This window comes from Hibiscus syriacus, unplaced genomic scaffold (genome assembly GCF_006381635.1).
Source record: "Hibiscus syriacus cultivar Baekdansim isolate YM2019G1 unplaced genomic scaffold, ASM638163v2 tig00110223_pilon, whole genome shotgun sequence".
NCBI classification, from domain to species: domain Eukaryota; kingdom Viridiplantae; phylum Streptophyta; class Magnoliopsida; order Malvales; family Malvaceae; genus Hibiscus; species Hibiscus syriacus.
In genome coordinates this window covers 2,326,410-2,353,490 of record NW_024062636.1, presented here as the reverse complement: position 1 = coordinate 2,353,490, position 27,081 = coordinate 2,326,410, and positions in this window count along the sequence as shown.

Genomic DNA, 27,081 nt, shown 5'->3' with positions numbered 1-27,081 from the left:
AAGAGGCTCAAGAGGCTCCTCACTTCACGTTCCTTTCTCTATCTGAACCTACGCATGAAAATCAAAATGCACTAAGTAAAAACTTAGTGAGGCAGAAACATAGTTAAAGTGAGATAAAACATAAATTTCATAAAGTATTATAAACATAAAGTTATAATTTAAACAAAAGCATTAAAATTTTCAAAACGAGCTATTCAAGTTGTTTGCTCTTGAAAACCGGAAAAGCGTCATCTAATGAATTTATCAAAAATCAAGTGAATCGACATCAAATATCATAAAAATTCATATTCTTTTCACTCGTTCACAATTCAGAACTTTTATTTCATTTTCAAATTCTTTTCTTTCATTTTTTTCATAACTTTTATATTTACTTTTATAGCCCAATGTATATGTAAGAGAATACAAGGTATGTGGGATAAACATAAGGTGTGTAATGGGCACTTCACAGTGCCAATCATAATAATCATCATAAGATGCACTCCAAGCATAAATCATAACATCACAGATGTATCATAACTTAACTTGACTAAACTTATCTTAATGGCATGCCAAATGTATCTACGACTCTCAATGAAACATACAATGGGCTTTTAAATCATATCATAATCATTTAATAATCAACATTTAAAAATCAGAATCATTTTTAATTCATCATCGTAAAACATAAGCTTGGGCAGTCCATACCCTAAATCAACCATAAAACTTGATGAAAATACTATGGAAATAATCCATAATTAAAATAATAAATCATACTTTAAAAAATGTGAGTTTGACTTATCATAAGTCATCCTCAATCAAAATAATTAAATAATTAAATAATCCATAATCAAAATATAAGTCTCACTAAGCTTTAGATTTAAATCCTTTGCTTTCAATTGTTTCAACTACATAATTTATCTAAATTTCACACTCTGATAGTCTGCACAAACTTCAAAGGAATATTATTTTTTATTCTTATACACACTTAAAAATTATTCCCCTTATACCACTAAAAACTAGACTCAAGTATGAATCTAAACATATAAGGTTCTTCTTTTAGTTCAATTTATACAATTCATAGTGAATTTTCAAAGCTTACTTATAGAAACTATTTTGAGTAGAAACTGCTGTCCTATTTTCTGACCTATCATCGATTAAAAATTCATATCTTCTTGTATACACTTTAAAATCAATAGTTGTTTATTTTAAACGAAACTATATTGATATACAAATCAAACGGTATCGAGATCATCTTCTAATCAATTCCGTATAATTTACAGTGATCTTCTAAACTTACTGTTCAAATCAAAATTTCTAGGCATCTGTCCATATTCGCTTACCAAATGAACATATAAGCATGAATAAAAAAATAAAGTAATATTTAGAAGTTACTTCTTACCATAATAAGTCCGTTACTGCTTCATCGTAGTTCATTCAATAACATAAGTAAAAATCAAATATGCACTCACTTTTGCCACACTATTGAACCTTCTCTACGATAAGCTTCTCAATCCCGCACTTTTTTCTTCCCTTTCGTGTTACTCGGATCACTAGATTTTTCATGGCCTAACGACATCATACAATAACATAAAATAGTCAAAATATATGTTAGTATCGAACTAACATAATCTAAGCTTAAATATAGGATTCGATAGAAATAAAATAGATACTTAAATCGATATGAAACTAAATAGTACATCCATCGTAATTTCAAATATCTCAAAATATTCATTCAATTCCATAAATATTTATTTTCATCGTAAACCCTTCAATTTTGCCATTTACACAATCAAGCCACTATTTATGAATTCTTTCAAGAATTTATCTTAACTTTTCCATTAAATCCATAATGATCCTTCACCATTATGATCATTGCACATTAATTACTAAAATTTCCAGTACCTTAATAAAATACTCAAATCAATTCTTTAACATTCAAAAACTTGCAATTTCATCCTATATTTTTCTTAGACATTTCAAATTCAACCACCCAACTTTATAAACTTGCAATTTGATCCCAACTCAACATTTAAACTCAAAAATCAACATATAAATAAAATTTCCAGCAATGCAATATTTTACCCAAATGATACTTTCACTTTTAATAAGCTTGCAACTAAATCCCTAAAGTATCAAGACCTTTCGAATTCCACCTTGTAATATACCAAATTTAAAATTTGGTTCCAAACAACTTTCCAACTTAAAATTCCAGCATTACATAATTAAAATTAAACATTGAACACCCCAATTATCATATTCTTGCTATAATGTCTCATAATTATCAAAACTTATAAATTAGTCCTTTTTATATTTCAAGCTTCCAACTTGATCCAAATTAATCTCCAAAAATAGATATAACACTTCTAATATCAATTCTATACCATAGGAAATTTTTTAATATTCCCCACCCCAAATTTTTCCCTACGACTGAATCTACCTAGTATGTTAGGGAAATGTTTTCATTCAATTTCAAGCATGAATTCAACTTCCTTACACCAAATTCATGTTATTCTAACCATCACAACATCAAATTAAATCAAAATCCAATCATTCCTTAAAACCCTAGTTTATACAAATAATTTTAATCATCACACAAGCCTTAGAATTAATCTACAACATAAAAAAACATAAGAATCCTTCATTAATTCTTCAAAATACATAAACCCTAATTTTCAATCTCTTGAAATAAGCATGATCATCATGTAATATTTATACCAAATGATAGAGAATTTCATGTAGATTAATTCTCTATTTCACAACTTAGTAAAAAATCAATCATATAAGCTTAAAAATGAACTTGAAAATTTTTCTTACCTTGTATAGAGACTCAAGGCTTGGAAAAGAAAAATGGATGAAAAAATATGATAATTCTTTTATTATTCTAGTATGAATAATCCTTAACACATGACTTAATATAATATAAATGAATTTAAAATTCAATTAATGAGAAATTCAACTTTTACCATTAATGAACCTTGATAATTACAAAATGCCATTGCATTATATTCCATTAAAATATTCCTTAGTCAAATATGAACCAACTTGACTTTGATTTTCTACTTTGGCCATGCAATTTTTGAAAATTGTATTTTAGTCACTAAAGTTTTCACTGTTCAACCAAATCTAAAAATTACAATGATATGTGTTAAATTCCTCTAATATAAAATATGGAAATAATATTTGCAACCATTATCTAACATCCTTCAAATCTTTGTAAAATTTTGGTTCGTTCTGATTATCAGATTTATATGCCGAACTTTATCGCTTTATAGCTTTTAACACAAATTCCATAACAATAATTTGATTACGACGAAAATTCTTGTTTCAGGTCAAACTATTCATTTACGGGATAAAATATATAAATTTTTTAAATTATATTTTTGGTCCCAAAACTTTTACAAGGTTTATACTTTAGCCACTAAACCTTTTAAAACTTATATTTTAGTCACTAGCTAAAATTTGGGGTATTTAAATTCTTCCCCCTTAAAGAAAATCATCCTTGAATTTTCCTTACGTATGTACATACCTAAAATAAAAAGATGTGGAAACTATTTTTTCATATCATCTTCTCGTTTCCAAGTCGCTTCATCAACTTTATGGTTTTGCCAATTAAATTTTACCAGTGGGATTATCTTATTTCTCAGTTCTTTGACTCCATGTATTAGAATCTCTACAAGTTCTTCTTAATAAGATAAATTCGGTTGAATCTCAATTTCCTCCGGTGTAATCGCATGTGAAGGATTAGATCGATATTTCCAAAGCATCGATACGTGAAACACATTATGAATCTTATCCATCTTCGGAGGTAATGTTATCTGGTAGACTACCGGTTAAACTATTTTTTATAATTTTATACGGGTCAATGAATTTTGGACTTAACTTTCCTTTGTGCTCGAATCTTAGATCCTTTTCTAAGATAAAAATTTGAAAATATTTTATTATCTCCTTAATATTCGATCCTTTCTGAATACTTTTTATCTTTTCTTTGAAGGTCTTTAATCTAATCTGACAATGCATGTCTCTACCATAACTTTGTAACCACATTAGTATTTCCAAGATGATAATAAATAATCACATCAAAATCTTTTAATAGCTCATTCCAACTCCTTGCCTTAGATTCAATTCCTTCTAAGTTAGCAAATACTTCACATTTTTATGACTTGTATAAATATATTACCGCTCACCATAAGTAGTGGCATTAAATTTTAAAACAAATACTATAAATACTAACTCCAAATCATGGATCAGATAATTTTGTTCGTTTGTATTTATTATCTTGAAACATAGGTTATCACTTTACTTCTTGTATTAATAGGCATCTCAATCCATTATGAGATGCATCACAGTAAATTACATAATCTTTACTTGATTCTAGTTGCACTAAAACCAGTGTTTCTGTCAGAATCTTCTTAAGCATAACAAAACTTTCTTAGCACTATTTAGTCCAAATGAATAGCACATCATTTCTAAATAGCATAATAAGTTGAGAAGCAATTATCGAAAAATTATTTATGAATCTCCGATAAGAGCCGATGAATCCCAAGAAATTTCAAACTTCAGAACATTATTCAAAATTTCCATTCTACTGGAATTTGTACTTTCTTAGAACATATTCTGATTCTTTTTACTGTAATCACATAGACAAGAAATACAAATTACGACAACTAGAATTCACATTTTGATGACTTGACATATAACTTTTTATTCTGCAATGTCTGAAGTACAATGCAAAGATGTATGTCGTGTTCTTCTTTAGTCTTAAAATAAACCCAAAATATCATCAATAAACATGACCACAAATTGATTCAATTACAATTAAAACACCCAATTCACCAAATCTATGAAAGCTGAAAGGGCATTAGTCAATTCAAATGGCATCATTACAAACTCATGGTGACCATATCGGGTTATGAAACCATTTTCAGAACATCTTCCTCTTTAATCATCAACTGATAATACCTAAATCTAAGATCAATCTTTAATAATACTAAAGCACATTTTAAGATGATCAAATAGATCATCAATCCTTAGAAAAAATGTATTTATTCTTTACCTTCACTTTATTCAGCTAAGGGTAATCTATACATAATTGTATCAATCCATCTTTTTTTTTAATTAAGAATATCGGTGCACCTCACGAAACCACACTCAGTCTAATAAAACTCCAATCAAGCAACTCATGTAATTGTACCTTTAGCTATCTAGGTTAGGTTAGAATCATTCTGTACGGGGCCATTGAGATATATATATACATGAAGATATCAATCTTAAACTCCACTTCTCCATCAGGAGATTATCTGGGTAACTTATCAAACATCTAAAAACTCCCAAACTATCGAAATAACTTCAAATCTAACTTCAGATATTTAGTTGTCAATTACCTTTACCTGAAAAAGTTGAACAATCTTTTGGCATCATTTTCTTTGCTAATACTGCAGATATCACATTAGGCGCTAGTTTCGTCATTTTATCTTATTACTTTTATTTCAAAACTCTTTACATTTTTCAGAAATAATCAGTTCTTGTTACAGTCTACCCAACCATGATACAGAAATAACCAATCATATATTAAAATAACTTATTCATGCATTTTACTCTTAACGATAAATTGCCACTTTACTACTTGCAATTACTCTTTATACACTTTCTCACTTCTATAATCCTACTCTAGTTACTATAATCTTGAAACCCTTTAAGTTTTTCTAGTCAATAGCTACTCTTATTCAAACCCATTTTAAATCTTTTCAAAGTACAACATAATTATCACTTGGCTCACTAAGAACTTAGCCTTCTCTAAACTTTTAAAGGATAATTTTACTTACCACTTACTCATATTTCTTGATCCTAAGGATTTAGTATTTAATCTATCACTCAAAATTAACTCAAATCAGACATTTCTTTAAGCAACTTAATGCTTAACTTATATATACATCAAAATTTAAACTTATTTGAAAATACTCCAGAGTCACCAGTAAATTCAATAATCTTACTAAACTTTGGGACATTCATTCCATAGAATGGAGGAAAATCACTTACAACTCCAATTCTTCTATGGAGAGATACTAAGGTCCTCTCTGGTCTATTTATATCAATTTCAATTTCGATCTTCTTTTTAGTATTATCAACTTTTTACCCTTATCCTTTAGTTTCTGACATCTAACACGTATACATTCCAAAATTATGTTAGTAAGGAGCAACATCATCAATAAAAATCACCTTACCATACCAGATTAGTAATATCAACATCCTAGTGGTATGTATATATTTTCAATATAAAATAAGCTTGCTTTAGGTCAAGAATCGGCTAAACCTGCAGCTCTGATACAATAAATGTAAACCCATAACCTATATTTGTCTCTAAATATAATTTAATGACGTTACAACAACTTATAAATATTCGGAGAACATAAATGATTAAAATTTTGTTTCTTTTAAAACATTTCTTTATCAACTTTAAAACTATTTCATTAATTAGTAAAATCATAAAATAATATTTGAACGTTCAAAATGAATCCAATTTTAGGTAGCAATTAGGCAATTTAATGTTGATTAATAAATTATATAAAACTGCCTAAACACTGCTTAATTTACGAAAACCAATTCTCACATAATTAAGTATAATCTATTCATTCATAAATATGAATATAACTAGACTAACCAAAATGAAATGGTCCTAATTTACTATTACAAACCATTTAAAAGTAAATCCGATAAAACAACATACATATATAATATACATGCCAATAATAAGTCAAATATAAGATGTCGTATTGATATTAGGTATGTTTTCCTAAAAAGATGCTCAAGAGGCTCCTTACTTCATATTCCTTTCTCTATATTAACCTACGCATGAAAAGCAACACTTGCTAAGTAAAAACTTAGTGAGGCAGAAACATAGTTAAAGTGAGATAAAACATAAATTTCATAAAATATTATAAATATAAAGTTGTAATTTAAATAAAAACATTAAAAATTTCAAACCAAACTATTCAAGTTCTTTTCCTCTTGAAAACCTAAAAATTGTTATCTCATGATTTTATCAAAAATCAAGTGAATCTATTTCAAATGTCATAAACAATTCATATTATTTCCCTCGAACACATTCTAGAACTTTCATTTCATTTCATTTTCAATTTCTTTTCTTTCATATAATTGTCATAACTTTTATATTTACTTTTATAGACTAATGTGAGAATACAAGGCACGTGAGTTGAACATAAGGTGCGCACTGGGCACTTCATGGTGTCAATCGTAATAATCATCATAAGATGCACTCCAAGTGCAAATCATAACTTATGCACCAACGGTGCAGATCATAATGTACACGAATGTATCATAACTTAACTTGACTGAACTCAGCTTAATGGCATGCCAAATGTACCTACGACTCTAAATGCAACATACAATGGGCTTTTAAATCATACCGTAATCATTTAATAATCAAAATTTAAAAATCAGAATAATTTTTAATTCATCATCGTAAAACATAAGCTTAGGCAGTTCATACCCTAAATCATTCATAAAACTTGATGAAAATATTATGGAAATAATCCATAATTAAAATGATAAATCATACTTTAAAAAAATATGAGTTTAACTTATCACAAGTCGTCCCCAATTATAATAATTAAATAATCAATTATCAAAATATAAGCCTCACTAAGCTTTAGATTTTAAATCCTTTGCTTTCAATTGTTTTAACTACATAATTTATCTAAATATTATTATGTATTAATATATACACTTAAAAATTATTCCACTTATACCAATGAAAACTAGACTCGAGGACAAATCTAAACATATAAGGATCTTATTCTAGTTCAATTTATACAATTAATAGTGAATTTTCAAATCTTACTTATAGAAACTATTTTGAGCAGAAATTGTTACCCTATTTTCTGACTTGTTATCGATTAAAAATTCATATCTTCTTGTATACATTTCAAAATCAACAGTCATTTGTTTTAAAAGAAACTAGACTAATATACAAATCCAACGATATCGAGATCATATTCTAATCACTTCCGTATAATTTATGGTGATCTTCTAAACTTATTGTTCAAATCAACATTTCTAGGCAGCTCTCCTTAATTAGTGTCCTTAGCTTATTCCAAAATTCTATTAGCTTACCAAATGAACATATAAGAATGAATAAAAAATCACATAATATTTAGGAGTTACTTCTTACCATAATAACTCTGTCACTGGTTCATCGCAAGCCAATGTTCATTCAATAACATAAATACAAATCAAATATGCACTCATCTTTGCCACACTATTGAACCTTGTCTACGATAATCTTCTCAATCTCGCACTTTTTTCTTCCCTTTCTTGTTAATTGGATCACTAGATTTATCGTGGTCTTACGACGTCATACAATAACATAAAATATTCAAATTATATGTTAGTATCGAACTAGCATACTCTAAGCTTAAATATATGATTCGATAGAAATAAAATATATACATAAATCAATATGAAACTAAATCGTACTTTTACATTAATAAGCTTGCAACTAATTCCCTAAAGTATCAATACCTTTCGAATTCCACCTTGTAATTTACCAAATTTGCAAATTTGGTTCCAAACAACTTTCCAACTTAAAATTCTAGCATTGCATAATTAGAATTCAACATTGAACAACCCAATTATCATATCCTTGCTATAATGTCCCATAATTCTCAAAACTTGTACATTAGCCTTTTTTCTATTTCAAGCTTCCAATTGATCCAAATAATTCTCCAAATTACATTGAAAACTTATAATATCAATTCTAGACCATATGAAATTTTATAATATCTCCCCCCAAATTTCTCCCTATGGCCGAATCTACCTAGTATGTTAGGGCAAGGTTTTATTCAATTTCAAGCATGAATTCAACTTCCTTACACCAAATTCATGCTATTCTAACCATCAAAACATCAAATTAAATCAAAATCCAATCATTCCTTATGACCCTAGTTTGACCGAATTCAATACAATGCTTTACACATAATTTTAATCATCACACAAGCATTAGAATTAATCTCCAACATTAAAAACATAAGAATCGTTCATTAAATCTTCAAAATCCATAAACCCTAATTTACATTCTCTTAAAATAAACATGAATACCATAAAATATTTATACCAAATGATAGAGAATTTCATGTAGATTAATTATCTATTTCACAACTTAGTATAGAAATCAATCATATAAGCTTAAAAATGAACTTGAAAAAGTTTCTTACCTTATATGGAGACTCACGGTTTGGAGAAGAAAAATGGCTGAAAAAATATGCTAATTTTCTTGATTATTCTAGTATAAATAATCCTAAGATATGGCTTAATATAATATAATTGAATTTAAAATTCAATTAATGAGAAATTCAATTTTTACCATCAATGATCATTGATAATTACAAAATGTCATTGCATTATATTCCATTAAAATATTCCTTAGTCAAAGATGAACCAATTTGACTTTGACTTTCTAATTTGGCCTTATAATTTTTGAAAATTACATTTTAGTCACTAAATTTTACATTGTTTAGCCAAATCTAAAAATTTCACTGATTTATGCTAAATTCCTCTGATATAAAATATGAAAATAATATTTTCAACCCTTATCTAAAACCATTCAAATTTTCTAAAAATTTTGATTCGATCTAATAATCCTATTTCTATACTGAATTTTATCGCTTGATAGCTTTTAACACAAATCTAGTACCGAAAATTTGATTACCACAAATATTATTGTTTTAGGCCAAATTGTTCATTTAAAGGAAAAATATATAAATTTTCAGAATCAAATTTTTGGTCCCTAAACTTTTACAAAGTTTATACTTTAACCACCAAACTTTCAAAACATATATTTTAGTCGCTAGCTAAAATTTGGGGTATTACATCTACTCTCCTGCCTGCCCTCCCCAATGTGGCATGGTTTCTCATCCATATCTATGATTTTCTATTAAGGTGAAAAAGAGGAGTTACTACTATTATTTCAGATACAGAAGTAAACTTAACTCTTTAGTGGCATGTATACTCATAAACTCTTTACTGACACTAACTCGCGAATCCTAGGAAAATCTAAACCATGCTCTGATACCGCTAAATATAACACCCTAAACCCATTCTACACACATGCAACTATTTAGGATGCTACACAGAACCACCTAAGTGGCTGACCAACTTTTTCTTATCTTTCTTAATTTAAAACTACCATTTTAAAATCCTTTTCGAAATAAAATCAACCATAAATATAATTGAAAGCTTTACATCAGGGGAGCTCCCAAAATAAATTTATACATTAAAAAATAATATAGACCAACTCTTACGTAAGTTTACAACTTAACTTTATAATAGGGTTTATAAATATACAGGTCCTTCAAAAAGTTGAGACGTACTCTGATATGCTCTTGGTCTGGACCTCGATCACTCTACGCCTCCTCAACTGCTCTACCTAATCTGTGTATGGAAACAAATTCTAAACGCTGAGCTAACTAGCTCAGTGCCACACTAAAAACTAGAACATACTAAAAATGTATCACTAAAATGCTCATGCTATCAAGTTTATTGCATTAGTGAGTATTCTTGTATACTTAGTCTCTACTCTATGATAGATATCATAGTGCGACTGCTAGTTCTGCATCTTGGAGCTCACACACCACTCTAGTCTACCGAGGATGATGCCCGAAACTCTACATCGGTCAACACCCTCGACTAACCTACCCCTTGAGAGTTTCGGGTCTTGGCCCTAGTTATTCAGTTTAAAATGCCTTGCACACTACCTAAGGATATCTGGATTGATTCTGAACACCGATTCTAGTATCACCTACGAAAGTAACTTGGGTGTCATGGTTGTTTTCCCGAGTATTCAAGCAAGGCTAGTTTTATCTCACCTTATTTTATTTATTTTCTAATGTAATTAGACATCGTTTTTGTTCTCATTTGAAGTTTTATTAGAATTTTACTTATTTAGAAGCATACTAGAAGTCCACGACCATCTGTGTACCATTCTAGGTGTATTTGGCTAAAATCAAATAGGGGTTTTAAAACCTACTATAGAGGTTTCAAAACCTCAATATAAATTTTTAAGGTCTGGGTAGGGGGTTTTAAAACCTACTGTAGAGGTTTCGAAACCTTTGTGAAAATTTACATTTTAGACAAAAGGTTTCAAAACCAGCCATAGGGTGTTTCGAAACCTCTTCTGCAACTTTAAATTTTCACACATTTAAACACTTCAAAACATTCACAAAACCATTCCAACATTTCCAATTAAACAATATAAGTTTAAACATAATAGAATGGGTCATAAAGAGGCTTTAAACAAGTTAAATAACACCAATTTTTAAAATCTACCATAGATGATCATACTGCTTCACATCTTATCTTTTCTAGCTTGAATGCATTCTAAGGATTCACAAATTGTATGAACAGGTTGTAAGTGTGTTACATGATTCCTTGGATGTTTAAACCTCTCTCAAATCAGCTAGAAGGCACTTTTTCTTTACCCCTTGCTTTTGAACTTTCTCCCACCTCTTTAACTAAACCAAAGAAAGATAAGGAGATTACTAACTTGTTAGGTCTTGAAACTAGGTTAACAACACTCTATACAACTTAAATTTACTAAAAGATAGCTTAAATCCTTTGTTTCCCTTAAAAATCTTAGAAACTCATTTTGAAACCATGCTAAATGATTAAGATTTGGGGCTTGAAATGAAGCTTGAGGGTTAGAGATTAAGACTCTTACCTTGGTTGCTTCAAACTAAGCTTGGGATCTCAAAGGCTCTCACATTTTTGTTGCTCTTGAGAATGAAAGGAGAAGATAAAAGAAGATGAGAAGGGGAAGATATTTTGGGTGGTAAGGTTACACGTGAAAAACACTTAAGGTAAGGGGTTTTTATCCATTAAACCAAGCTATGGTCAAATTACTATTTTGCTCCCTATCCTTTAATCCTAAATTAAAATCATCACTTCCCTTTACTCTTGGATTAAACTTAATCCTTTGAAGATCTAATGGCCTCATCTTATGGGTCCCGAGTTAACTTGAACTATTAACCCATGATTCAGGGTATTATAGAAGATGTAACACTTTTCCCCAAATAGATAGTGCCACTAAATCTTGAGTGCAAAAACTATGGATGCAAGCTCTAAATCATAGGTAGGGTAATTCTGCTCATGAGGTTTAAGCTAACGGGATGCATAAGCTACTAATTTTCCCTATTGCATTAACATACATCCCAAACGGTGAAATATTTCCCCATTTCGAGTTGGGTTAAGATTGGGGCTTGGGTCAAAAGAATTTTTAACTGTTTAAAACTACTCTACTGTTTCTCACCTCACACAAACGATACTCCCTTCTGAAGCCACTTAGTTATTGGGGCTGCTATCATCAGGAAACCTTTTTCAAAGCGATGATAATAGCCAGCAAGACCCAAGAAACTATGGATCTCAGTTACACTTTTTAGTGGCTCCCAATTAAGTATCACATAAATATTTTGAGGATCAATTCGAATACCATCCGCTAGTACAACATGCCCTAAGAATGAAACCTCAGATAACTAAAACTCACACTTTCCAAACTTGGAACATAACTGACGATCTCGAAGTGTTTGAATAACTATTCAGAGATGTCGATCGTACTCTTCCTCTGATCATGAGTATACCAAAATATTATCGATAAGAACCACCATGATTTGGTCTAAATACGGGTAGAAAACTCAGTCCGTGAGGTTCATGAATGCCATCAGGGTGTTGCTGAGTCCAAATGACATTACAAGAAACTCATAGTGACTGTATCTTATTCTGAACATCGTCTTTGCTATGTTTGACTCTTTGAATTTCAGTTGGTAGTTCCCAAACCTCATATCTATCTTGGAGAAAACACACACTCCCTTGAGCTAGTCAAATAGGTCATCAATTTTTGGAAGGGGATAATGGTTCTTGATGGTCAACTTATTTAACTGACGGTAATCGATGCACAACCTCATCGAATCATCATTCTTCTTAACAAAGATAACCGATGCTCCCCAAGGAGAAATACATGGCCGGACGAAACCTTTCACCAATAACTCTTGTATTTGAACCTTCAACTCTTTTAGTTCAGTCGATACCATATAGTAGGGAGTAATGGACACTGAAGCAGACCCTAACATTACCTTTATACCAAACTCTAACTCTCTATTTGGTCGTAATCTTGAAAACTCCTCTATAAACATATCTGAGAAGTCTCTAACAATTAGGATTTCCTCTAACCTAGAAACTACAATTCTAGTGTTAACTACGTGATTCAAGAAGGCTTTACACCCCTGATCCAACATCTTTTATGCTTTAAGGGCTGACACAACCCTTGTACACTTGGTTTTTTTTGCCAAACATCAACTTTATGACATCTACCTAAGTTTATACCGTAAGTCTCATCCTCTTTCCTAAGTTTACACCGTCAAGACATACACCTCAAACTCGCATCGTGCTCTAATAACTAGTCAATACCAAAAATCAGATCAAACTCTTTAAATGGTAGCTCCATAAGATCTGCTAGAAAGGTCTCACCTTGAATTTCAACTTGAAATCTGCGATGGACCTTGTCTACTAGGACATCTAATCTTAAAGGGATAGACACTCGAACCCCTATCCTAAGATTCTCAACTGAAATATTTCTTTCTCAAACTAAGTCATTGCAAATATAAGAATGAGTGGATCCTGGGTCAATTAATACAATAATTGGAAGAGAAAACACAGTAAAGGTACATGATATCACATTGAAGGCATCGTAATCCTCTTGAGCTCAGACTGCATACTGACGAGTAGTAACTCTAAGCTCGATACTGGCCGTATGCCAGCCCATACCCCTACCAAACTGATCCGATATAGAACTCACACCTCTTTGATATCCTTTGCCCTTCTAGAATGATAGAGTTGACCTCTGAGTTAAGGTTGGTGTCATATACTAAGTCTCTTGGCACTCCTTGATATAGTGATCCAAGGAACCACAGTGATAACAACCCCTGAATACAAACCCTCACATATCTCCGACCATAAACTAAACAAGCAAGATAAAAATATGCCCTCGATTAACCCCAGATCTCCCTACTGACACAGTGGCCAACAACCTCTTGCACTGATCAGACCTACCTCATCTTCTGTCTGCCAATAGAATAGGTCTACTAGATTGGCCTGACGGGGTTTTTCAAGAACCTTAAAAGTCCCTCACCCTCTCAGATGACTAATGCAATCCAGATGATTTTATTTTCCCCTAACCTGCCCGAAAGTAACACTCGCAACTACAGATCTTCTCCCTAGAACCTTCTCTAGAGACTTCGCCTGATGAACTATCTCGGTAAAAACTTTGGGTGGATCAGTTGATAGATGGGTAAGGATATCAAGGTAGAGGCTTTCTCTGAACCTCATGCAATGATGATACTCTGATGATACTAACTATTGTGCGTACCTACTCAGTCGGAGGAACTTTACCTCATACTCAAACATATAAAAGTCCTCCTGGGTCAACTGCGTAAACTGATCTCTCATTTTGTCCATATGAGCCCCTTCTATATACTTCTGGGGAAACTCCCCCAAGAAGTGATCCCAGGTGGGTTGCTCAAGCTCCATCGACATCTCAATTGCCTCCCACTAGTCAATAGTATCACCTTTTAACAGGAGGTGGTGCACTCTAGCATACCCTCTGGAGTGAGGTGTAGCTGACAAATGTCCTAAGGGTCACTTAGCCATTGATCAGATGCTACGGGGTCATCATCTCCTGATCTAAAAAGTCTGCGGACTGGAACCTCTCAACTAGGAACTTTTTTGGTGCTACAGCTGCTGGGCTAGAGAGCGGGTTGGAGAGGTGGGGTAGCTAGTGTCCTGGGAAAGGCTTTAGCTATACGCCTTTGGGTAGCAATCAGATCCCTAAATAAGGTCACCTCATCAACCCCCATAGCCTCAAGTTCTCCAATGTCTGAGTCTGGGACAAACTCATCACTAGAATCATCGACAAGAAAATTTCTACTCTCGTGCTTACCCTTCTGACTATGGCCTAACACTCAGCCATATCTAAACCTTGAAATTGAGACAAAAACGAGGAGTTACTATCACTATTCCAGATGTAAAAGTACTATTAATATTCTTAGAAGAATGCATACTCATAGACTCTTACTGGCACTAACCCACGGGACCTAGGAGGGTTTAAACCTGACATTCTGATACCACTAAATGTAACACCCTAAACCAGTACAATACACAGTCTCTTGATTTGAATACAATACAAAACCACAGGAATGACTAATGAAATTTTTTTCTTAACTACGTTATAAATCGACCACTTTAAAATCATTTCAAATAAGAATTTCATCTATAATCATAATAAGATTTTACATTAGGGAGCTCCCAATTAAAATATATCAACATATATAGATCAATATTTTGAATAAATTTACAAATTGAATATGCAAAAATAGGTGTCTACAAATATACATCCCCCTTAAAGGAATAATCTCAAGACGTACTCTACATATAAATACTCGTATATTGCATTATCTACTCTATGGTACATCATGGTGTGGATGAGGGTTCTGTATCTCAGAGCTCATACACCCCTCTAGTCCACCGAGGATGAGGCTCAAAATCTCTACATTAGACACAACACCATCGACTAACCCACCACTTGCGAGTATCGACCTCGATCCTAGTTAGTCGATTTTAAAGTGCCTTACAAACTACCTAAGGATATGCAGACTGATTCTATTGCTCGATACTGTATCATTTCAAAAGTAACCCGGGTGTCCTTATCATTTTCCGGAGTGTGCAAACAATGCTAGTTTTATTTCATCCTAGCAGTTACTTTTTCTATTATTCTGATATAAATTATTGTTATCACTTGAAGTCTTATTTGTTGTTATTTAGAGTATATGAGGGACATCTTCATAAGTATCGATACTGACCCTTTAGTATCGATACTAAACTTTTGGTATCGATACCCACCTGTTGGTATCGATACCCCTAGACTGATGTAGGCTATTTAGGTAGAGTAGTATTAATACTCTAGGCTGAGTATCGATACTCTTGTGTTGGGGTATCGATGCTTGCTTGAGTATCGATACCAAATATGGTTCAATGTGTTGAAAAATACCTCAGTATCGATAATTCTACATTGGTATCGATAATCTATGAATGAGTATCGATAGTAAACCTTTGCAATTAGCTCATATTTTCCTGAAAGATGAACGGTATCGATAATATTCTTATAGTATAAATACCATACCTATAAAGTACCTGTTTTGGCACGAAAACACCTATCTAGCCATATAAAAAGTCTCAATGAGGTCCACAATTAGTGCTAAAATATTTTATTTGATATTTAGGGTCATAAAGAAGGCTTTAAATATGAAAAAAACTCAAAACATATAATCACAATGAATGATTCATAACTTAACTTTAGGTTAAAATGCATCTCTAATGACTCACAAATGATATGAAGAAATTGTGAATGTGTTACCTTGAATTTTGGCTGCTAGAAACATCTTAAATCACTCAAGAGGCAATTTCCCTTTCCCCTTGCCCTTGAGCTTTCTCTCACTTCTTTAACTAAACAAAGGCAAGAAAAAGAGTTACTAACTCAACTAAGTGGTTGGATTAATGTTAAGAACACTTTTTATAACTTGTTTTTTTAATAATCTGGGGTAAGTATAAGACAATATCTGCTCAAAATAACTTTTAACTTTTAACATTGAACGCTCACACCCCTAACATCTATGGTGCTCGAACCTGGGTCCTCAGGATAACACTAATTCTTTTCTCATGGAGGCCACTTGGTTCGTGCACTTTCTATAACTTGAATCTACCAAAATGAGCTAGAATCAATAGATTCTCTTAAATCTCCCAAAAACCCATTTTAGAATCTAAGTCTAAAACTTGAGAAATAATACTTGAATTAAAGCTTGAAGGGTGGACAATAATAATCTTACCTTGGTTAACCAAACTTACACTTGAAACCCTTCAACTCCACCTTAGAAAGGAAGAAGAAAAAAAAAAAGATGAAAGAAAGAAGAAGAATATTTGGTGAGAAAATAAGGGAAGTGGTTCACGTTAAACATAAAATAGGGAAGGGTTTTTATATTTTAAAATAAACAAGGTAAATTACACTTTTAGTCCCTCGACTTTTAGTTTCAACTTAAGTCACCAATAACCTTTGGGCCCAACTCACTACTTAAATAAGTTTAAATCATTCTAATGGATCTTTTGGTTCAATTTATGGGTTTTGGGTTGACCCGAACTACTAACCCGGGATTCAAGGCTTTACAGGTGGCATATCTTCATTAGACTCATGAGGTGGAGAAGTCTATATTCAACCACCAGTTCACTATAAGTGATACCTCACCAGTGGTTTTACAGTTTGTTATGGCATTAGGGCATAAGAGACCTTATCAGTTATCTCATCGTTTGTGCTATTAAAAAATGTGTCTTTTTCCTAAGTTCGTTTGATCTATAGGGGCCATTTTCTATATGTTGGGAGTCTATTCTATTAAAAAACTAATATTAAAAGAACTAAAGCAAATAAATCAATCAAACAAACAATAAAAAAAAAACAAAACAAAATTTACTATAGCAAAAATAAAGAGGGTTGAAGGAAAATAAACCCCAAAACATTATGAATTAATATGTCAGTTTTGTCTCGTTCGATTGGAGCACCAGTATAGACCAAAATACTCCACACATATAACATTTCCAATTTTAGTATGTCTTGCTTGGTCATTTCGTGTCTTCTATATAATTTCACAATATTTGGTATCTATCACAAGATTTATAGAAATCTTGGGTATACTTGAAGAGTGTAGGCCAATAGAACCCGAATTGTAGGATCTTTGTAGCAGTCTTTGCTCCTCCAAGTACTTTCTAAATAAGGCTGAATGGTAGTGTTCATCCCAATAATAGTAGATAACACCGTGCATGAACTTGTTCTTCCCTGGCTATTCAAATAAGGAGACAAAATTCCACTAAAAAACAGAATTAACAATGTCATCATACCACGAAATTACTATGGCAAATAATATCTTTTCATTAGGAAATTCCTCCTTAATTTCTAATTCATTCCTTAGTTCCTTAATTTCTAATTCATTCCTTAGTTCCTTAATTTCTAATTCATTCCTTAGTTCCTTAATTTCTAATTCATTAGAAAGATGAGCTACTTGGTTTTCAATGCCTTTCAAATCAGTAATGGTCCAACCTAAAGCCTTTTTATGTTGAGCTAAAATATGAATCAAACTACTCTCTTGCTCAGGCTTAAGATTACCAACATTAATCACAAACAAAGTATCATTGCAACCCAAATGAACATGCTTAAGGTGTGAAGGTAAGGATTTTAACTCTAAAATGGGTAAGTGCACAAGTAAGGGCTTGGGTGGAATAAATTTGGCAACATCTAAGGGTTCAAATTATATACTTGGTCTAGCTACGAGTAAGCTAGATTGATGCATCTCTATTAGAATTTCCTCGAGCTCCTCTTTGTCTACTTCATTGGGCTTCAAGTAATTATTAGTGTCTAAAATATTACTGTAACAAAATTCTACAGCTTTCTCTTCCATCATAGATTCACATCTTGAAACAATTAACACTCCCTAGAATCATCAGTATATTTGTGAGTGTTGAAGACATTAATTGTTACCCCTTGGATCATCCACTCTTTTTTGTGAGGATTTATCTTTTGCTGTAGCAATATTCTAATTATCATCATTAGGTTCATTCATCAAACATTCATCATTGTCTTTCATCGAATATGAGTTTTCTTGTATTTTTGGATCTTCGTGCATAATCTCATGGTTGGGTTCCCCAAGTGTCTCTCACCAAACTTATCTTCTTAGTTGATTTGGTTGTCACTCCTTAAAGTGAGTGTACTATAATGCTCATTGTCATGAGCCTTAGTGACTTCAGTATCACTAGGTAAACTACTTTGTGGGCATACTTGTAATGTTGTAGCAATTTGGTCCACTTGGTTCTCCAAGGCTCTCAAGGATGAGATATGGCTTTACATAAATGCTTCTTGGTTCTTAATAGATGTTGAATGGTCTTGTAATAGAGCCTTTGTAGTTTCCATGAAATCTTGGAGTGTAGATTTTAATAAGTTTGTAGTTGATGAAGATACTGATCCCTTGTTGGCATTTTGCCATGACATATTTTACTGAAAACTTGGTGGTTCAATCACATTTTGTTGACGCGTTGAACTGCTTGCATTATTAGCTCCATGATTACCCCATGAAAAATTAAGATGTTGATGTTATCCTAAGTTTTAAGTGTTCAAGTAGGGGTTGTTGTTGCTCCTATTGAAGTTCCCCACACAGTCGCTAGACTCATGGTTTTCGGGGCACTCGCTCACATGATGATTTTATGGCAAAGGACACAAGAAGAATTTGTTTCCTTGACTTCCTTCACTTTACTAGGATATTAGAGATTCTTCAACTTGTTGGTAATGGTGGATAATTAAGCTGGGACAGATTCTTTAGCATAAGGAAATTGATAGTCATGAATTGTTATCCTATCAAATGCTTCTTCATGAGACTTGTCCACCAAATTTCCATTTACTGAAGCATCTAGCATCACCTGTGTTAGAGCATTTACACCATTGTAGAACATAATAACTAGCATCCAGTCATGGAATCCATGGTTCGTACACTTACGTATGAGTCCCTTGTATCTATCCCAACACTCATATATTGACTCATCTTCAGCTTGATGAAAATAAGAAATGTCACTCCTAAATTGGGTGTTCATGTGTGGTGGATTATGCCACCGTAAATTTATTTTGCACAAGTCTGACCATGATTTTATCGAACTGAATGAAACCCCACTAAGCCATGCCCTAGCTCGATCTTTCAAAGAATATGGGAATAACTTCAATTTCAGCACATCTTTATGCACGCCTTGCTGTCGGAATGAATCACAAACCTCTAAGAAAGCATGAATATGTTGTCTTGTATCCTTATAAGGTGCACCCCAAACTTTCCAATCAAGTCCAACATAGTTAACATCACTGGTTTTAGCTTAAAGTGGGCTGCTTAAATCTCTAGAGTTATAATTCTAAGGTTGAGATCGTCCAAATTGGGAGTTAGGTGGTCTCTAATAGTACATGGACGAGCTACAACTTCATCATTGAGATTTGCTATAGCATTTTGATTTACAGGGTTTTTAACTAGATTTTGAATTCCGTACATGTTCTTTCAGCACTTTGAATGCATCTTATTTGATGAAAGAGTTGTTCTATTTTAGGTACCAAAGGAAACAATGGTTACTTATATCATATACAAGTTATGCGACAACATAACTCTTGAAACAATTAAAAAAATAATAAGTAAATTTATACAAAAAAGAAGAAATAACATAGTGCAAAAACTAAACTTAAAATAACCAATTGCCAAACCCTGAAATGGTACCAAAAACTTGTTATGTGTGATGTATTATTCTATGGCACACAAATATGTGCAAGTATACACAATCGAACAAGTAGTAATAGTGATGAGTGAGTATCCTCTCCACACGGATTGAAGGGATTTCCAAGTTAAGTCAATGCACTTAAACTAAAGACAATAAAATGTAAAATGGTATAAACAAGGTAATGCTAATGTTGTGGTAAAGTGACAAGTATGAAGTATGAAATATTGTGACAAACAATAATATAAAGAATGCTATGATGAAATTAAGTTGATGATTGGGTGTACAAAATAATATAACGATACAACCTCACACGTGTGAAACTCTCATGATGGATAAACGTTGGGTCTATCATAGAATCCTATGTTTTGTCCTCAATGAATGCTAAACATTTTCTAATTAATAAAATGCTTGATAGATTTTTCTAAGTTGTTTCTAGGCTATCTCTAGTAAGAAACTTACCAGTGAAAATGCTACAATAATACCTCTCAACATGAACCCTAGCAAGATATTATTAATTAAGTCATACTCTTTTTAGTCGTTAAAACCCTTTCCTTATCTCTAAGGTGAGTTAAGGTTTTGCTTCCAAGCTTAACCCCATTTTTCACGTAGATCTAAGTTTAACTCTCTTGATATCAAGCATTAAACATAGATAAAGGCTATCTCTCAAAAATCTTACAAATATAAGCAATAAAACAGTGAACAAAGCATGTATATAAACTGGAAATGTTGAAGCATTAATTAAAACACAAAACAAATTCATCCAAGATAAAAACCTAGCCAACTTAAGTTAGTTCATGTCTGTGTAGTTAACATCCATAATCATCAATTTTGTACAACCCATATCCAGCAAAATATGAAGAAAATAAAGAAAATCTAAAAGAGGAAGAAAACTCCCAAGCCAAGAGTGGAGGTCTAGCAATAGAGGTCACCACGATGAAAAAGAGAAGAAAGAAGAGTGGTTGCCTTTTCTTTTTCTCTTTTATCTCATAAAACCCCTTTTTTCTCCCCTCATAAATATGATGTCTTTTTTTTATATTGGGGTTTCTTAGGGTTGAGTGCCCTAGTTTCTTTTGTACCCTAAGGGAATATCCCCTTCACATGTGTGGGATGGACAACTGGTAGAGGACATTCATGTGTGATACCTGGAAACAATAATAAAATATCTTCAGATTTTTATCATTTTATGCCCCCAAAAATATTGTCCAAAATACTGCAACAATTTTCAATATTGCGGCATTTTTCCAATTGTCCTCTAGTTTTCTTCACCTGCACAAATCACCACCAAAACTAAACCTTTCTCCCATAAATGATCATTTATAAGATAATTAAAGACCAACAAGCAAACTGCACCACAAGCATGATAAATGCAACTAAATGAGACTAAATGGCTTTTAAACAACCAATAATCAAAGTAAAAAGGCTCAAACTATAGCCTTTTTACGTGGCTATCAAGTGTGTTCCTTGTGTGTTGTATTTATCTATTTTAAATATATATCCAAACTATCATCTGCATATTACTGTTTTAACTGATTTTGAAAACATGATTATGTTTACTGATTTTTTTTGTTTATCCTGAGTTCTGTTTTTACTGATATGAAATTTATGCTTGTCTGATACATGTTCTCTGGATTATTTTTATTATAAAATAGCTGATTTATGATCTCCTGATTTTATCGGTGCTATCTGAAACTGTTTTATTGGGTATCTTTGGGACGTATTCTGGAAGCTCTGTAGGTTTAGTTCCAATCAAACTGATAATTTTTATAGACCTAAGGAGACCCTTGGATGGGATCCTATACTCTATGGGCCTAGTGGTAAGACCTTATGGACCCTATGGAACTCTCATAGGGTGGTTCATCTACTTTGTGCTTAGGGTAAATCCTTATGGACCTGTGGGCACTATCCTCAGGTGGCTCTTACGCTTCGGCTAGGGTAAGTCCTTATAGACCCAAGGTGCTCCCTTAGGTTGGCTTCTAGGTCCAATAGGCCTAGGGTAAGTCCTTATGGATGTAGTTCTAGCGAACTGTATATGGTGTAAGGTTTTAGGGTTAACTCTGTACTTAAAATAAAAACCTTAATATCACTATTGTATTGTGATTTGAAAATCAATTTTAAAAAGTTACATGTATGTTTTATTTATTCTGCACTTATTGGAAGACACTGAGCTTCCTAGCTCACTCCCCATTGTTTCACCTTTTAGATCTTAGATAGACACCCCATACCCGACACTTGGCGGATCAACACATTCCGTATAGTATGTTTTTTTGGAATGTTTCAATATTCATAATTGCCTTTATTTTGGTGACATGTGCTATGTTTTGATATACTATTTTACGACATATTTCCTACCACCTATGATGTATGGACTATATTGACACTAGTTGCTAGTATTTTATTTAATTTGTAAAATTTCATGTTTTCTATCACTCGATTTGGGTTTTATTATTACAACCAATATTTTAAAGAAGTTATGAATTTAAAATGTGGAAATTATTTTTTTGTAAATTTTTATTGTAGCTAGATCTGGTCGTAACACATAGGCTGGGTCTAGGGGGTTACAGAATTTAAGTTAAGTATTTCTACACTCAGATAAAATATATACACCATGTTGTCTATTTAAGCCAAGCATTGGTCTTGGCTCTATGGTTAGGTACATACATGGTTTACCAAGTAACCCAAGTTTGAATCCCTTTGGCAACATTTTACTTTGCTTTGTTTTCTTTTAACCACAAAGTAACACACGTCACTCTTTAATTTATGGAAAATAAATGTATTAAATTAAATAAATTAAAATAAAGTTAGTTCTTCAGAGTAGAACTGTCGAGACGTTTCTCTTCCCGGCGATGGAGAGTGCATATAGTACACCTTAAAGTGTGTAACTAGTCTCGAAAAACTAAGTGCTTAACCTCCTTGAATCATATAAAAGACCAAATTGTAGAGTCGCCACCAATCTTTTAATTTGGTGACATTGGTCACCAAAATGTTATATTATTCCAATAATATTCCTAATAATATTAAAATACTACAACTTAGTTCTGCTTACCAGAAAAATGAGTTCGGGAGTCGGTTACGCATGGGGAAGGATTAGCACACCTATAACGCCCAAAATTGGTACTGATATTTATTAATTAATGTATATGAAATAAATTATAAATTTATATTTAAATTAACTTACAAATAATTTTACATAGGTAAATACTAAATATTTAATATATATTATTAATTGTATAATATTATATTATAATCACATAAATTAAATTATAAATTATGCATGATAATAATACTAAAATATAAATTCTAACAATAATTAATTATATACTAATAATTAATTATTAAAACATAAAGTATTAATTAATTAATCCTATTTTGAAATAATGTTAAAGTAATGTATTAATTATGTAATTTACCATAAATTATTATATATAGGTCAAAATAGATTTATTAATATATAGGGACTAAAATGATATTTAACCTAAATATACCTATATACATGGTAATGATCAAAATGATAATTATTAAAATTGTAAATAAAATTAAAATGTATGAAAGAATACTTTAAGGACTAAATTGAATGTTTACAAAATTCCAAGGATCTCGGTTGGGATTTTCCCATTTCCAAAATTGCACTGACACTCTCTCCCCAAAACAAAACAGATCGGGGAGGGATATAAAAGGCCCATTAACCTGCCATTTAGGCCTAACCCTTTCATTTCCCTCATTTGCTTCTCTCTCTTAGAGAGAGAAGCTCTCTCTTCTCACTAGGTTTCCCTCACCGGAGAAGGGCCAGTCACCAACCGGCCGCCTAGCACTGTCGCCGAGTGGTGGTCGGAAATATAACATTACACCAAAATGATCCCCTTTTCCCCTGAACACAAATCTGCCCTTATTTCATTCTAAAAATCTATCAATCACTCTAGATATAAAGAAAACTGAAGATTTTACCTTCGATTCACGACAGCTTCTGGTGATGCTTGGGCTTTCCGACGACAGTAAGACCTCCTCTGCTCTCTCTCCTTACTATTTTTCGGGTCTGTTTTGTGTATTGGGTGTTACCTTGGCTTTGTTTGCTTACCCTCTGTCCCTTTCTTATTTGTAGGTTCACCCTATTTATAGGGTTCTTCAAGTCCCTTTCAGACCGATTAAAAGGTTGTACCCCGGTGAGTCACCGGAGCTACGATGGTGACTCACCCTAGGGGTGGTGAGTTATGTGATTGAGAAGCTGAGTGCATTTAATGCACTCAGATTGCTTCGATCTGGAGAGGATATGGCAACATCGTGGCATGCATTGGTTGGAGCGTTCGACGGCAAAGGCATCATCACTTCTATGTTGGTGCTGGAATAATCTATGGTTGCAATGAGCACCCTAGGGTTTTGCTGGTTGTACTAGTGATCGTTGGATTTTCTTCTAGATCGGACGATTGTGATCTTGTGTGGTGCTAGAGATGAGCTGAAATCCTAAACTGAACTTGGGTTTTCTTCTTGGGCTTGTTGGGCTGCACGGGTCAGATTTGATTCTGGGCCTGACTCGGTTGTTAGCCTTGAATCTATTATAGTCTAAGTCTGGATCAGGCTCGGGTTTAATTGTAACTGGGCCTTCAGGTTTAATGTGTATTGGTCCTGTAAAATTGTAAGAATTAATTATAATAATAAAAATAACATAATTCTAATATAATAATATATAATTATATTGGAATCGAATTAGGACGAAAATGACAGTCGACAGCTACCCTTCTTTGCTCATTTTTGTGTTAACAAGAATAAAGAAAAGATAAAAAGACAAGAAGTTTTCGTCTAAATGACTCCATATTTTGGTAAAAATTCATTCCACTACTCTTTTGTGGAGATCGAACTTTTGATCTGATCTTGCTTCACTAGTCTTTTGTGAAGGCTTGATTGCATTGCTTCACTTCTCTTTTGTGAAGGCTTGATTTGCATTACTTGTTTCCACTACTCTTTCGTGGAGATCGGATTGACTTGAAAGAATTTATTTCACTACTCTTCCGTGAAGATCAGACTCAAGGTTAATTTGCTTCCACTACTCTTTCGTGGAAATCAAATTTCGGGATTCGAATTTTCGAGAAAAAAAACTTGTAAATGTTACTTTGTGCTACTATCATGCATTTATAAACGTCATGATCCTATTTATGCCTAAAATGTATGTAATGATAAAATTTCAGGGTATCTTCTTTTACTTTGAACAATGACCCCTTTTAATTGTCAATTTCATCTCAACAGACCATCTTGATATATTTTTTCAACCCTGATCCTATTTTTGTTCTTGAATGTCACTAGTGCAAATGACAAACCCTTCAATTAGTGACAAATTTTCCAGATCAAGTATCTGAAATTTCTTTATGCTCTCATGTTCCATATATCCTATCATCATATGTTAAAACATTACTAGCCTCATAATGTCTGCATTTTTCAAAAACTTTTTGTACAATAATACACCATGATTTTATGTATTTCAAATTAAACTACATGTTTTAAATTTTCAAATCAGGATATTTTGCAAAAGAATTAACAAGAAAATGTTTCTTTTTATTCATATAAATAATTTACATGGCAAACTTTTACTTGTAAAAGGCAAAGTAGGTGTCTTCAAACACCAATAGCATAAATGCTTCTGAACTGGCACACCACAAAGTGATTCGAGTGTAGCTTCTGTCAAAAGGATCTCAAAATATGATGAAATATGGAATTCCTCAAATCCTTTTTTCCTTTCATTCACAATACCTTTTAACTACATTTGAATTTACTAGATAAGGTAATTCAGCTCCATCCATTTCAAAAGGATTAAAGCTCATCCGGAAAAAACCTTTTTTACAACATAAGTTCCTTCCCAATTTGGCATCCATTTTCTCCAGAAATCCTTTTGAAAAGGTAAAATCCTTCTAAGTACAAGATCCCCTTCGTAAAATTCTTGGAGGTTAACTTTTTTATCATGTGCTCGTATCATTCTCTTTTGGTACATCTGACCATGACAAATTGCTTTAATTCTTTTTTCTTCAATCAAATTTAACTGGTCATATCTGGTTCGTACCCAGTCTACCTCATCTAGCTTTACTTCTGATAGAACCCGTAATGAAGAAATTTCTACCTCAATTGGTAAAATTACTTCTATCCCATAGGTTAATGAAAGAGAAGTTATTCTAGTCGATGTTCGTACTGCAGTTCGATAGGCTAACAGAGAAAATGGTAGTTTCTCGTGCCAATCCTTATAAGTCTCAGTCATCTTCTCTATAAGCCTCTTGATATTCTTATTAGCTACCTCAACCGCTCTATTCATCTTTGGGCAATAAGTGGTGGAATTATGATTCTTTATCTGGAATTGTTTACAAACTGATTTCATCATTTTATTGTTCAGATTCAAAGAATTATCGATAATAATTCTCTCTGGTAGACCATATCAACAAATGATTTCGTTTTTCAAGAATTAACAGAATGTAGACTGAGTAATGTTCGCATAAGAAGTTGCTTCTACCCATTTAGTAAAATAGTCTATTGCTGCCAAAATGAAGCGATGGCCATTTGAAGCTTTGGGAAAAAATTGTCCAATAACATCTATGCTCATATAGAGAATGGTCAAGGAAATGACATTACATGCAATTGATGAGGAGGAGTGTGCTTCCTGTCTCCATAGATCTGACACTTGTGACACTGTCGGGCATAATTAATGCAGTCTGTTTCCACAGTTGA